The sequence below is a fragment of the Musca autumnalis genome, unplaced genomic scaffold, assembly GCF_047663935.1.
Source record: "Musca autumnalis isolate F117 unplaced genomic scaffold, ASM4766393v1 scaffold_1, whole genome shotgun sequence".
Taxonomy (NCBI): Eukaryota; Metazoa; Arthropoda; class Insecta; order Diptera; family Muscidae; genus Musca; species Musca autumnalis.
Window position 1 is genome coordinate 228,122,118 of NW_027411644.1, and position 16,842 is coordinate 228,138,959.

The window sequence follows — 16,842 nt, forward strand, 5'->3', positions numbered from 1 at the left end:
CTGAAATAAAATTGAATAATTGCAAACAGATTGGAAGCTAAAAATCATCAAAATACTTACAACCTTGAGGTACGGTTATATAGGGGCTATACCAAACCATGGACCTATATTGACAATTTTTAATGAAGATGTGTTTTGACCGCTGGTAACATAAAATGGAAAATTACAGCTTTTTCGGTTAAAAATGTTTGCTAAAATCCTCTAAGTTCTGAAAATCTGGAGGAACCGTTATTTGGAAGCTATACCAAAACATGGACCTATGTTGACAATTTTTAATTAAGATGTGTTTTGACCGCTGTGAACATAAAATGGAAAATTACAGCTTGTTCGGCAAAAATTGTAGCTAAAATCCTCTAAATGCTGAAAATCAGGAGGAACCATTATATGGGAGCTATACCAAAACATGGACCTATGTTGACAATTTTTGTGTAGACGTCTTGCCACGACTAGGAACCGTAAATGTCCACAAATGTAGCTAAAATCCTAAAAACAACGAAAATCGGAAGATTCCATTATATTGGCGCTATACCAAAACATGGACGGCAGACCGATATGAGTAGATCGACTTAGAATTTTATCCTAATCAAGAATAAAAATATTTATTATGGTCGCAAATGATTATTTTAATGCGATGCAAACGGAAAAACAAACTCACTATACCCTCCATACTATGGTGGAGGGTATAAAAACGGTGAGTCGATTTAGAAAGGTTGTAAAAGTACTTTCTTTGTTCTATAGACAATAAAATACCAATTGAAGTCTTCTCTGGACAACAGAATGTCTCTAGAAGTCTTCTTTGGAAGACCACCTGCTTGGGTCTTCTATGGACAATAGAAGTTCTCTTAAGGTTTTATGGACAACAGAAGTCCTCTTGAGGTCTTGTGTTCTTCTGTTGACAATAGAAGGCTTCTTGAGGTTTTTTATGGACAATTGTAGGACTCTTTAGTTCTTATATCATCCATAGAAAACCGTTTGAGATCTTATGTGGTCAAAAAAGGACCTCTTGGAGAATTCTATGGACAACAAAAAATGACCTCTTGAGGTCTTATATGGACAACAGAATACCTCTTGAAGTCTTATATGGACAAAAGAAGACCTCTTGAGTTCTTCTATGGACATAAAAGGACCTCAAAAGGTCGTCTATAGGCATTAGAAGACCTTTTGAGGCTTCCATATGAGACATAAGATCCTTTGAATTCTTCTTGAGGCCCTCGAAAGAAGTTCGACAACAGAAAACCTTTTAAAATGTTCTACGAACTTCCGAGCTCTTCTTAACACAACAGAAGATATATTGAAGTCCATTTTACCAAGAATTCAGGTTCGGACACAAATCTTGTTTTGTAACGTCCAAATACAGCGTGCAACCTTACCTTTCTGTGAGTTCTTTCCCAATTTATCGGACTTCCTAGGCATCAGAACACCTTTTGAGGCTTCCATATGAGAGAGAAGATCATTTGAATTCTTCTTGAGGCCCTCGAAAGAAGTTCGACAACAGAAAACCTTTTAAATTTGTCTACGTACTTTTGAGCTCTTCTTAACACAACAGATAATCTATTGAAATCCATCTAACTACGAATTCAGGTCCGCACACAAATCTAGTTTCGTTACGTCTATAATACAGTGGGTAACCTTACCTTCTTGTGAGTTCTTTCCCAATTTATCGGACTCCCTATAGGAGCTTTTAGAGATTTAGGTCTGCCCATACAATAGTTTGAGAATAAAATACAATGACTAAATACTCAGTAAAGCCAATACCAAGCGCACTACCAACCAGACAGAAAGACGGTCTACATATTATTCCGTTGAGGCACATATGTCCTCCATATGGCTGCTACTTTTTATCGTCGGGTCCGTATTGCTTGCATAATGGATCTTGTTTGTAGAGAAGTTTTAATGGCTGCGTAAACAAGTAAAAAAGTATCAGTCGGCTTTGCCGACAGAGATATACCCTCAGCCTGTTTATATTGAAACAATTTTTCCCCAAAATACGTATGTTGGCGTTTTGGGCGTTTGAACCGACAAAAATGTTGATTAGGATTAAATATCAAAAGTTTTGCGGAGGAGATACTAAAAGGAATGGATCGAAAGTGACCGTTATGGAAGTGGATCTCCAGCCACAACATATGGTGCCATAGCTGGGTTTTACACTCTTCGGGCTGTTTGCTCAAGAAGTATGGACTTGCTCCTAAAAAAACGTTTACCATCGTAATTAAGGCAGCGAATGCAAGTTGCTTCACCAAATAATCAACGTGATTCGATATCAGGTCTTAAAGTGAACTTATCCGAAATTTTGTGTGGGAGGTACCGGATGGAGTGGACAAATATATTCCATATTTGAACCTGATCTATATCTGGTAGATATACTTATTAGGATGTGTAAAGTATAGACCAGTTCGGTCACCCCCTTCAACTGTTACCGTACGAAAAATTTTTCTGAAATTTTTTGAACTTTTGTGGGGGAGGTACCTGAAGGAGTGGCTTATCTTCAAACTTAAACTATGGACAAAATATTACTAAGGCCAAATTTTGGACCGAATCGGCAGATCCGTTCGAGAGTTATCTTGCGCTCCAACCACCTAACACGGGGTCATAGGGGTTTTTTTTTCCAATTTTCAGGCTTTTTTCTCAGGAAGTATGGACTTGCCCCTGATAAAATTTGTAGCGTCGTATGAAGGGCAGTGAATACAAGTTGCTAAAACAAAAATCAAAGCGATTCGAGAGATGGCCCTAAACTGAACTTTTCCGAAATTTTGTGTGGGAGGTACCCGAAGCAATGGACCGATTGAGTCCATATTGAAACCTAATCTAAGCCTTGTACACATTTCACGATGGGCAAAGTATGGACTAATTCGGTTACTCCCTTCAAGAGTTATCGTCCGCACAAATTTTCCGAACATTTCCGAACTTTTGTGGGGGAGGTACCGGAAGGAGTGGACCGATATAGCCCATCTTCGAACTTAAACTAAGTTTGGTCCAAATATTACGAAAGCCAAAATTTGAACCGAATCGGTTTATCCGTTCGAGAGTTATCGTGCGCTCCAGCCAGCCAGACAGACAGACAGACGGACGGACATTGCTCAATCGACTCCAAATTGTCTAAAACATATTTCGTCCAAACGTACTTGGGGTCTAAAACCATCTATGAGGCACCAATTGTACAAAAGTCTTACTTGCCCGACAATACTCAAGAAATGTAAGTCAACATTACGCTGAGACGATTTTGTCGCCGTTTAATATTGTTGATATTGTCTATTCTGGGAAAGAAACACTGGCACCACGGTCTCCTTCAACACCTTTGCCAAGCTCAACAATATGAAAATTAAATTCGCAGAATTGCTAGTCTTCTTCTATGTTTTCTCACAGTAAGATATTTTGTCCAAGGGTTGTTTACTGAATGGTGTAATGCAGAGGTTTATGGTGGGTTGCTGAGCTGCACTGGAAATGTTCGCTTAAACTAGTGTTGATGCTACTTTTCCAGATAACATCCCTCGGAGGTCATTGTTCATTGAGAAGATTGAAAGGCCGATAAAATGATGAAGCCATACTGGACTACAGCTGGGTATAAATCTTCTTCTATGTCATTTCGAGATGTTCAACAAATAAAAAATTAAATTGTAGGTTCCTACGACAAATATAGGATGACATACCTCCTTCCATTTTGACTCATAATATAAAAAAAACACTGTAATAAATTTATTTTCTTAAAGTTAATGCCATATTTACAAGTCAATTGTTTCTCATTTATGTTTTGTTACTGTTTAAAGACTTGGTTATGGTTTAAAATTTATGACCGACCACCGGGATCTTTAAAAAAGGACCCCATAAAAATAGAAAAAAAACAGGACAAGACAAGAACATCGATGTCCTTATGGCACGCATACACAAAAATTACAATAACAAAAAGGTAAGCAAGCACAAGGACATAAAACAGAACCCCAAAAAATGACCATAAAGTTTTAAAATAATTGAACATATTTTCATGGCCTTAACTTTATGCAGAATAGAAGTTTTAATAAAAAAGAACAACACGAAACACATAAATCATAAATTATAACCACATCATATTTTGCTTTTATCATCTTATGCTGATCATCATCTCCTCTTGGTGTCCTTTGTGATGTTATTTGTATAGCTATGCTACAGAATTTGTGGCAAAGAACAAAAAAAAAACAGCATATTGTCACCACCCTCCCACAGTTTTATGGCCTGGAGAAAATGCTTATCAACGGGGAGTTGATGGTGAAGGTGGTGGTTAACAAACCGTTTATAAATCTATTTTAGAAATTTAATATTTTATGTTTCATCATTAAGTCTTAAGATGGTTTCCCTTCATATGTCCCTCTGTTTCACTCTATATCTTTCAGTTCATGTTATATCCTTCTGCCTTAAAGTTTTATCGCCGGACCATAAAGTCACTCTTCAGCACAAATAAAACTCAACTTAATGTACTTGGGCTACTATAATGTTTTTCTAACAGATTTCTTCGTTTTTTTTTTTTCAGCCAATGTGCTATCAGTGATTTTATAGCTTTTTCTCATTTTATTTTTTGGCTATTACTCCTTGTCCAGGTCATGTCGTTTTTTTGCTTTGTTTTTTCTCCACTTCTCCACTTTTATACTTAAACCTTAACAGATTTTTGTGCCATAAATTTGTTGGTGTCTCCTCTATTCAAGCTCAACTTTCTGGCGACAAACAAGAGAGACGGACAGCCATGCAGACGGACAGATTATTGAAGTATATCTCTCGACCAGGAAAATGTTATATGTGTGTAATATCAACATTGCAATCGTTATAGCCACATTATAAAAGCTTAATACAATTTTCCAGCTTAGAACAAAAAGAAGGAAAAAGAACGAAATTTATCCTTACTTATATATCACCCTAAACGTATTGCATTATCTCATTTTGGCATTAACTTTACTTTGGTTGCTACTTTTTGTCTCCAGTTTGCTTTCATGGTGTTCCGGGTTTTTTTCGTTTTGTTTTTGTGTTATATATGTTTGCCGATAGCAGTAAAATACTCATTTATTCGCGGTTAATGTTAGTTGGCAGTAACACTGAAAATAAAAATAAAAAAAGTAACAAGAAAAAAAAATAAAAATAAACGAAAAATTGTAAATTGCTTTTAATGTCAAAGACCAACAGATTTCTACCGTGTTTTTCGAGAGAAGATACATACATTTATTGGCATGTTTGGATCCTCCTACATCTCCATTTTATGCGGTACTCATATAAAACACAAAATAAGTTTCCCATATTAAATGCCCAACAGATTTAATTAATTTCTGGGAATCAAATAAACACCCGCGGACATTGGATCGGATTGGGATACTCTCGAAGTAAATATCTAACAATAAAATATTCAATGCAATATTCACCTAGTTGTCCACCATGGGTCTATGAGTTGGACTAGTGACTCCCTCCTAAATTAAACTGACTGCAAAAACGATTTCCCATGAATATGCTTTAGTGAACAAGGCTAGACTTCTCTGATATCAATGAGTGTAATCTGGTTCTCTATTCAGCTTAAAGATAAGGTACTTCATTTTTTGACCGAGTCTAAAAGACACAACTTTTCAATAAGTTTTACATAGCTGAAAAATCCGGAGGAGATGTTAGCCAACTTAGCAATGAGTGGTTTTTGACACCGATAATGTTGTCTAGCCTTGGAGAAGAACCCAGGCACTCCGGGTGAAACAGTGCACCTCTTTGACTCGGAGGAATCTTCGACCTGGAACCGTCTCCTCAACAACTGTGTTGGTGAATTTTTTATTATGGTAGCTGCAATATACCCCGGAATGCATGCTCTGAGCTATTGTGGTCTTTTTTGGGTAGTCTAGCCTGGGAAACGAACCCAGGCATTCCGGGTGAAACAGACATTCCGAATTGACTCGGTGGAATCGTCGACCAGAGACCATCACTTCAACAATTATGGGATTGTGTATTTTGTTTTCACCATGGGAGCGGCCATATGTCCCAGAATGCGAGAAGCGTCACCCATAATGTTGTCTAGCCTTGGAAACGAACCTAGGCAATCCGGGTGAAACAGTGCACCTCTTTGACTTGGAGGAGTCTTCGACCAGGAACCGTCACCTCAACAATTGTGTTGGTGTATTTTTTATCATGGTAGCTGCAATATACCCCGCAATGCATGTTCTGAGCTTTTGTGGTCTTTTTTGGTAATCTAGCTTGGGAAACGAACCCAGGCATTCTGGATGAAACAGGCATTCCGAATTGACTCGGAGGAATCGTCGAACAGAGACCATCACCTTAACAATTATGGGATTGTGTTTTTTTGTCTTCACCATGGGAGCGGCCATTTGTCCCGGAATGCGAGAAGCGTTCATCATATATCAACATCGAGGCAGCTCTAGTCTTGGCCGCCTCGAAGACTATTACGATAATAATACTAGCCAACAACTCAGTTTCCCCAACAGCAACAAACGCAGCATCTTACCCCTCATGTTGTTGTTGTTCAGTGTCCCGAAATACATTAGTGCTGCAATCCAATTGCAACTGTCTTCGCAGAAAAGGCAGCAAAAAAGTCAGACTTTATGAGTCGCAGAAACATCATGGGACCAATCTGTCCAGTACAGGCCTACCTCTCGTCGGCCTGACTCTAGTGACCCATGTATGGAATGTAGGGCATAGCAGTAACATGTGGACTGCCGATGTAAACGTGCTTAAAGTGTACACACCGCCGATCAATAGTTGTGGCCTGGGTTATATGCCGCAGAAAATTCAGCAAAAATGTCAAACTTTATGAGTCGGAGAAACATAATGGGACCAATCCCAGTACAGTACAGGCCTATCACTCGTCAGCTTGACTCTAGTGACCCATGCATGGAATGTAGAGCATAGCAGTAAAATGTGGACTGCCGAGGTAAGAGTGCTTAAATTGTACATACCGGCGGTCAATAGTTGTGGCCTGCGTTATATGCCTGCTTTTGCTATTGAAGGACAATGACCGTCTGCTAGGGGACTTCAGTGCTCATAATGGGCTTCAGTATTCCGCGCTTGGCAATGACAAAAGGGATACAGCGCTGGCCGAGCAAATTCATAGCTCCATATATTGCACGGCGAACGAAGACGCTTCTGCGAGGATAAGAGGAGATTGTCACACCTTGCCAGACATCACCATCGTGACGTGTCCTGACAACGTTTTTTATGGTTTGGTACAGACCTCCTTCATATCATCATTTCCGACTTCATAACCTCTGATCGCTGTACTTTTCTGAACCATAGGAAAGCTGATTGGCAAAAGTTCAGAGAATTTACCTACTTTTACTTTTCGGAACGAAGGAAAGGTGATGGGAAAGGGTTTGGAGAGCTGCATTTTCCGAAACATCGTCACACCTGTAACAGCTCCCAACATACCTGACGGTCGAATACACGAAATTAGATCAAATAACCCAGCAGAGGCGACGGGACTAACAAGTGAGAGTGATGAGCTTGGTCACACAGATCCTGAAGAACCAAGAAGTCAACTAGCGTAAACGGAAAAGTGACTAGACCACCTGAAGCTATCAAACGGTTAAATCACTGTTAATTTCGTGACAGATCCGAAGTGATGCGCCTGATATTTTAACGGGAACCCGAGAGGAAAAGTGCAAAGAGAAGTGTGCTACGCCGTATAAGAGCCCTCTCAGCCGATGAGCGATGTTGGCAATTTTTCCACTACTGAAGCCAGACAAGAATGCCAGGAGAGACGAATCGTATAGGTCGATTTTCCTCATATCGCCAGTAGCGAAGATTCTAGAGGCACTTCTTTTCCGGGTGATAAAAAGCTGTTTCCCAATTGCCCAACATCAGCGTGGATTCCGAAAAATGCACAGCACTTGGACAGATCCAGAATAGGCCATGCAACCGAACAGTCATGGTGGCATGCAAATTCTAACTTTTTGAAATTCTACACCCTACAGACGACATAGAGAACGTAGTGTGCGTTCCATTTGAGGAACATGAACATATCCGCCGATAAATCTACAGCCACACTGTTCACCACCTGAAGTGAGGCTCCCGATAGCAGGTTTTAATTGTTCGCACAAGCCGCAGCTATTTGCGACAAGATCAGAAGTAGGAACAAGGTCCTTAATTTAGGTTTTTGGGGTGCTGACAAACTACCTTGTAGACCTCTTATAGAGCAATAGGCCGGACTGCGCAGTGGAGGATTATTCAAACTTGCCGGATTGCCACACTGAGGACTGTAAAAGGTTGCCACGCCTTGATATCAGCGGATTATCTTCATGAGGAGGCGAAGGTTTTACCGAATACCGTACGGAGGACTGTAGAAGGTGGCCTCGTCATGACACTAGTGGACAATCTTCATGAAGAGGCGAACATTTTACCGGTGCATCAGAACAACAAGTTGTTGTCGATGCAGTAGCTTATTAGGTGTTATCACCGTGAGCACCCTGCAACAATCTTTTGGATAGACTTCTTCCACCCAGACACGTCAGGACAAATCTTTATGATCTAGAGAGTGATATGTCCAAAGGTACGAAAGGAAACCTCTAGATAAACGATCCCATCAGACAGGCTTGAATAGCATTCATACTGATGCAGTTGCAAAGTCAGCTCAGAGGTGAATGACGTACTCGAAACCAACCACATCCCACGAAGAGGAAGAACGCCAACTACTTAAACAAACACGAGAGGACACAGCCAGTCAAAGTTGCTGAATTTTTTAATCTGAGCACAGACAAACATTGTGACTGAAAAATATCTCTACCTGGTCCTTGTGAAAATTCTACTGGTAAATCCAAGACTCAGACATTTCATTCCATCGTATAGCGTGGTATCTAAAGCTAGGAATTCTTATGGAAGAAATATTTGCTTCTGACCTGTGAAAGTAAAGTAAGTGAGGATATTCCGCTGCAAATAGTTCCTTGGCTAATTTAATTATCCTTGTTATGATTAATTATCCTTGTTATGATTAAAACTTTCATCATCAATTAAAATATCAATTTACTGAAAAATTGTATTCCAAACTATAAACAAACAATTTCTATATGAAATTATATCTAACAAAAACGATCTTCTTTCAAGCTAAGTTCCACAAACAATCAAGCAATTGCAACGTGCATCTATAGCAAAAGGAAATGTGAAACAACAAACGCCATTGTATCCTGCAAGGAAATACATTTGGCAATGGTGAATGAAGTACAGCTGGTGAACGGTGTTTGTGTGGGTGTGTGTTGTATGAACGACATGAATTTGCCGTTGTGCCAATCTTAAAGGAAACCAAAATGAATTTGTTTGAGGTGTATTTTACCACAAACCACCATTAACACCACCAACACTTGCACCTCCAGCAACAACAACAGAAGCAGCAGAATGAGGATGTTGCAACAAAACATTCATTTAAAACTATGTACAAGGACACACAAAACCTTGTTTGTTAGCAGGTATTTTCCGTTCAATATTTTGCCACTAACATTTCCTAAGCGAGCATGTACATCTTTCTTTAGTCCATGCAATGGCGTTTCTTTTCATTTGAAGCCCGAAAACAAACAAGGAAAAGGATTCAACAACAACAAACATTTTGCTAGGAAACACCAAGGAAATTGCTTTTACCAATGTTTTGTGCCGTGTACCGTATAAAGCCACCGTTTTAAAAGCTTTGTCTTTTACCAATGTTATTTGCACACACACACATAGACACACTTTACAAAACGAAACGTAAAATAAACAACAGTAAAAACGTGTTGTCGTAGAAGAAAGGCAAAATAGCAACTTGAAGAACATAACAATCATGGAAAATAGAAAAATAAGAAAATAAAACAAGAAAATCGACAAAATGGTATCAAATCAAATAAAAGAACATCAGGGAGACACTAAGCACTCTTTCTCACACACTAACACATCTATAATACTGTATAAACATTTACAAGGATATCAGCAAAAGTGTCATCCGTTGTTTTTGTTTCTCTTGTTGTTGTTGCCATTAGATAGGAAAACAATAAAATAAAGGTTGAGTAGCGGAAAACTGACATCAGTAGAGTAGTAGGAAAAAAAAAACAAGAACATGAGGCAGATACTCAATAAAACTGGCTAACATTTGTTGAAAATAGAGAGGCAAAAATATATTTAGACTAATAGGAAAACTTACAAAAAAAACAAGAAGGAAATCAAATAAAACAACAAATGACATCAAAATGAAACACAACGGAAAATTCAAATAAAATGTAACATAAAAACAAAAGTTAATGTCATTAAGGTCCGGCAACATATTTTTGGTGATTCCATAAAGATAAATGACCAGGACAATTGGATTGATGACCTATGGCAATGTGATATATATATATATACACAAAACTTGAACACGTGTGATAAATATGTATGTTTCTTTGTATGTATTTCAAACAGTTTTGCGTTAGCTATACAAATGAACTATTTGTATGCCAAATAATAATTTTTAGAATTTTTTCTCGGAAAAATATTTGAAAGCTAATAAAGGTTGTTTGTTGTTACACACTTCATTTAGGAATTTTTTAGATATTATAGGCAAATATTTATTTATTTATTTTTTTTTGTAGAACATTTATATTTTTAAATGATTTTTTTACACAATAAATTTTTATTGTAGAAGAATTCTTCTTTTTTTAGATAATTTGTTAAATATATTTGTCACAATTGTTGCAGGTACATTAGCTTCAATAGTAAATTCCCTCTTGAATATTCACCACATAATAAATTACCTGCCAGACACATACATTGATAAATTATTGATTGATACCAATATGAGCGATCAGAGAATTATATTTTTAACATTTTAATTATAAGATTAATGTCATGACTTGTCGTCATTGACGAACCAAATATTCAAATGTGGTTTTGCTGTCACACGGTTGCTTTAATAATAATTTTTAGCCATACTTACAAAAGGTGTTTAATATTATGAATAATTGTAATTGGCAAACTTACCTGAAATAATAAAAAGAAAGCATTTAAATATTTTAATAAGTATAATTTTAAGAGAAGAGGCATGGTTTTAAATATTGTGTATAGTATCGTAATATATGTATAGAATTTTGAAATGAAAACATGTAAAAACGAAGTTGAGTTCGATTTCAAGGCCTCTTGAGGTCAGCTATGGACAACAGAAGGCTTCTTGAGGTCTTCTATGGAAAATAGAAGGCCTATTGAGGTCTTCTATGAACAATAGAAGGCCCATTGAAGTCTTCTATGGGCAACAGAAGGCCTCTTGAGGTCTTCTATGGACAATGGAAGGGCTCTTGAGGTCTTCTATGGGCAATAGAAGGCCTCGTGAGGTCTCCTATGGAAAATAGAAGGGCTCTTGAGGCCTTCTATGGACATAAGAAGGCCACTTGAGGTCTTCTATGGACAATATAAGGCCTCTTGAGGTCTTCTATGGACAATGGAAGGCCTCTTGAAGTCTTCTATGGACAATAGAAGGCTTCTTGAGGTCTCCTATGAACAATGGAAGGCCTCTTGAGGTATTCTATGGACAATGGAAGGGCTCTTGAGGTCTTCTATGGACAATAGAACACCTCTTGAGGTCTTCTATGGGCAACAGAAGGCCTCTTGAGGTCTTCTATGGACAATGGAAGGACTCTTGAGGTCTTCTATGGGCAATAGAAGGCCTCGTGAGGTCTCCTATGGAAAATGGAAGGGCTCTTGAGGTCTTCTATGGACATAAGAAGGCCTCTTGAGGTATTCTATGGACAATGGAAGGGCTCTTGAGGTCTTCTAAGGACCTCTAGAGGCCTTCTATTGTCCATAGAAGACCTCAAGAGGCCTTCTTATGTAGAATACCTCACGAGGCCTTCTATTGCCCATAGAAGACCTCAAGAGCCCTTCCATTGTCCATAGAAGACCTCAAGAGGCCTTCTGTTGCCCATAGAAGACCTCAAGAGGTGTTCTATTGTCCAAAGAAGACCTCAAGGAGCATTCTATTGTTCAGAGAAGACTTCAAGAGGCCTTCTGTTGCTCATAGAAGACCTCAAGAGGTGTTCTATTGTCCAAAGAAGACCTGAAGGAGCCTTCTATTGTCCATACAAGACTTCAAAAGGCCCTCTATTGTTCATAGAAGACCTCAATGGGCCTTCACAAAAGAGGGCCTCTTGAAGTCTTCAATGGACAATAGAAGGCTTCTTGAGGTCTTCAATACGCAACAGAAGGCCTCTTGAGGTCTTCTATGGACAATGGAAGGGCTCTTGAAGTCTTCTTTGGAAAATAGAAGGCCTCTTGAGGTCTTTTGTGGACAATAGAAGGCCCTTGAGGTCTTCTATGAACAAGAGAAGGCCTCTCGAGGTCTTCTATGGACAATAGAAGGCCTCTCGAGGTCTTCTATGGACAATAGAAGGCCTCTTGAGGTCTTCTATGGACAATATAAGGCTTCTTGAGGTCTTCTATGGACAATAGAAGGCTTCATGAGGTCTTCTATGGACAATAGAACGCTTCTTGAGGTCTTCTATTGACTATAGAAGGCTTCTAGAGGTCTTCTTTGGAAAACAGAAGGCCTCTTGAGGTCTTTTATGGACAATAGAAGGTCCTTGAGGTCTTCTATGAACAATAGAAGGCCACTCGAGGTCTTCTATGAACAATAGAATGCATCTCGAGGTCTTCTATTAACAATAGAAGGCCTCTCGAGGTCTTCTATGGACAATAGAAGGCCTCTTGAGGTCTTCTATGGACAATAGGAGGTCTCTTGAGGTCTTCTATGGACAATAGAAGGCCTCTTGAAGTCTTCTTTGGACAAGAGAAGGCCTCTCGAGGTCTTCTATGGCAATAGAAGGCCTCTTGAGGTGTTCTATTGACAATTTGAGGTCTCCTTTAGACTAATATGACAACAAAACATCAGTTGCACATAGATGTTTTGCACGGCTTCATAGATGTTTTCCCTATAGGAATTCAGACGTTGTATTATTTGGTAGCTGGTATTCACGCTTTTTGTACCGGCAGCAATCATCACAATTGATCTTGATCGGTTGAAGGCATCTAACACATTACGGAGTCCTTCTGTGATTGTTTGAGCCTTGCCATCTTTCAATTTGTACACAGGAAATTTAATTACCATATATTCAATCTTGAGGACAAGATGTTTGTCGTTAAAGTGCATGTTCCACTTCTCCAGATAATGCGGGCTTACCAATTATTTCTTCTTCTTCTTGACTGACATGGAGCTCGGAAGCGTCGACACAATCTCTTCCATGGTCCTCTTTCGCCTAGATGGATGGGTGGATGTTATTGGCACATAGAGAACGGGAAGAAAAATACCCCAATGGTATGGCGACAGAACATAAAACCCAACTGACATAGACACAAAATGAATTCTATATATTAAAACCGTCCTGATCGTAGAGGTAATGAAAGCGCAGTTGACTTGTAAGAACGACTATAATACCCAATCTGAAATTTGGCCTTACAATCGTGATGTGAAGGGTGAAAATTAAATTTAGGCAAATTGACCATTGTTCGTTATGACAGGTCGCCTAAAAATAATAACCCAATCAATATATTTACAGGACATTGTGCTACAGAACTCAGGCAGGGGAGCAGATTCCAAAAAAGTTATTACGTATTTCAAACGAAAATATCTTATAAAACATTTTTGGATTATATTCGATAATGACATAGCCCATTTTTTCAGTTCAATCGTCTCATTTAAAAGAACTAGCTCTTCTCTGTCCTAACACTGCAGTTGATGCTGTTATTTGATGCAAATTCCCAAATATTTTTTCTTTTTCGTTACATCAAATATTTTCACACTAACTAGTAGTTTCCAATAATATAAACTGCCAATAGTTTGTTATAACTGTGAATGATCTAATAATCTATTTCATAATACCACAAATTCTTGATTACACTTGCCCCGAAAGGAGAAATTACGTTACGTCTCGTGTTCAAAGCTAACTTTTGTAGCAAAGAAAATTCATGTGTAAATGAAGTAGTTTAACGCTTGAATGCATAATTTCCAATCATCAGTATAAATGGCAAACGTCTGCCGGAAGGGCAAAATACATACATACACACAAAACTAACATCAAAAACACACACATAGTATATACACATAGTATACATATATTGCACATTCATGTCATTTGCTTTAAGAATTTCATCAAAGACTTTTTTCTACTGCCGAAAATCAGGATATCACAGCACATGCCGATGTATCACCACAACATGGCACATCACATGTTTGCCATCACCGCTGTCATTGCCATCCTATGCATTTTAATGTAATAAATCCTAATAAAGATAACCATGTTATTCGCACATTCCTGTTTACATAAAATCTATGCAAACATCGCGTATTGTGCCAGGATGCAATTTAGGATATTGAAGTTGTCAATGATTGCTGCTGCTGCTGCAGCAGTGCCACACTAACGTACTTGCCAGTACACAAACGAACATCGGCGTTGATGTGCATTTACACAAACCCATATTTCCAAATTTCCTTCCATCTTTGACAGCGAATAGTTTTATATTTGAATAACGAGCTGGCATGTATACTTATACACTCGCACACACATACAAACTGAAAACGAGCCAAAGTGAACAAAAAGAAACGGCGACAAACAAGAAATCATGTCTAGGAAATTCAATGCTTAGAGGAGTTTAATAAATGTATGCGCATAGTGCTGCCACCAGCACTCACATGACAATCTCGGTAACTTCATTAGGAAACTTATATTTAATAGTTATTAAGGGAATTTCTTAAGTATGTTTAGATAAAGCGAACGAGAAATAAAGACATTTCATAAAATTGTTGTTATGGGAATTTCTACTCACACACACACATTACTGTTTAAAGGATATTTGTGATTTTGATGATGAGGATATTAAGAGGTAATGTCTGAGTGTGTTTTTGAAGAAATATGGCAAACAAGTTTAGCTTTGAGAAACTTATGACAAAAATCAATTTAAACTGTTATTTACTGCAAGACGTATCTTCAGACCGGTTAAATTAAAGACTCTTTATATAAAGACTTTTTAATAAATAAAGATGTGGAAAACGTTTGCCTTATTCATTCAGCCCTACAGAAGAAGCCTTTCTTTCTTCTAAAAATTTATTTAAATACTGTGGAAAGTCCCAATCTCATCCTCTCCCCACTCTGCTATACACCTGTTTAAATTTCCCCTCTACAAATTCGAAAAGCAATTCCATCCATTTTAATAAAAATTCTTTTATTTTAATATAAATTTGTTTTGCAACCATTAACACTCCGATGCCGAAGAGTTTCATATAATATGTATTAATCTGTTAATGGAATTATCTTTTTTAAAATTACATTTACCATCTCACTCTCTTAAGGGAATTTCGTTGCTTTATTCCCACACATGTGTTGTTACCACATGTGTCTCTAAACGTATTATGATTCTTGTTGCCCTCAACCAAAGAGAATAGGGAATTGTCTGGTAGATTTAGAGAAATAAATTCGTGTATGTTTTTCGGTCATTTAAAATGTAAACTTGTTAACTGTGTGTCGATATAGTTTTGAACACATCAGTGTATTTGAATTGTAATTTTATATGTGAAAGTCCTTCTTTGTTTTGCATTTGTAGTTGATATCCTTTTCAACTCTCTATTCCTATAGGGATAATTTTGAATTAGAAATTTATGACACTGTTTTGGTTTTTAGTATTTTTTTAATCGAATTTCAAATACTTATATATTGACACAATGTTTAAATTTTTTAAGTAATCTGAACACAGAACCGTACCAGAAGTGGTATTACACTGGATCAAAGCAAACATACTGGTCGAACTTTTTAAACAATAAATTTTCTCTCTACTGCCAAAGCACCAAAGCCCACAATTTTCGGTGGGGAAGTTTTCTGACCACAGGTAACCCCATATACATAATTTTAACTAATTCAGTCAACTAAAACCTTGAAAATGTCTGAAAGATTGTGGTAACGTCATATGAGGGCTATACTGCAACGTGAACCTCTGCCAACAGTTTTTGATGGAGAAGTGTTTATATACTAGGATCCATAAATGCCAAAGGACATCGAATCTTTACTAAAACTAAAACGAGGATCTGTGTTGAACATTTTTGTTGGAGAAGATTGGTGACCACTGTTAAACATTTAGCCAAAATTCTAAAAATAGTTAAAATCGGGTATTAGTGTTATATCACAACATGAACCCAAGCTGACAACTTTTGGGGGAGAAGTTTTTTGACCATTAGGAACTTCAAATGTGAAATTACAGATAGTATCGTAAAATATTTAGCAAAAATACTCAAAACACCTAAAATCGGGAGTCATACTTATATAAGGGCTATACCAAAATATACAACAGATATAGCTCATATCATCGGGCAATTTTTTATCGATCCTTTGGGCCATTATTTCACGAGGGAAAGGATTGTGTACCATTGACTGCTGCAAACATTTTCCAACGATCCAAAACATATCTTTAAACTGCACTTGTGCGAAAAACTTTCCAATTTTCGAACCTGATCTTTGTCTGAAAGAAATATTACGAGGACCAAATCGGTTTATTCGTTCGAGAGTTGTCGCCAGGCAGACTCACAGATGGATGCTCTTAATCCTACTCTAAATTATCTGAAACGAATTTCGTGTTTACTTGGGGACTAAAACCATTCTTTTGTTAAGCACATTCCTGGTAGTTTTAAAGTGTATACACCCACAAAAAAGACGTCCACCATGAGGAAAATAAGCCGCATAAAGTATTCCAAATCTAATGAAATAATGTAATCTTTTGGTATATTCAGGTGAAATACAACATATTAGTAGGATGTGTATGAAAGTGCATACAAAATTGATAATTTATTCCAGGGTTTCCTACTAGATACCGCTGATGTCGGTAGGTATGTTCAAATATCTTAGACACCAACCCAATCGTTAA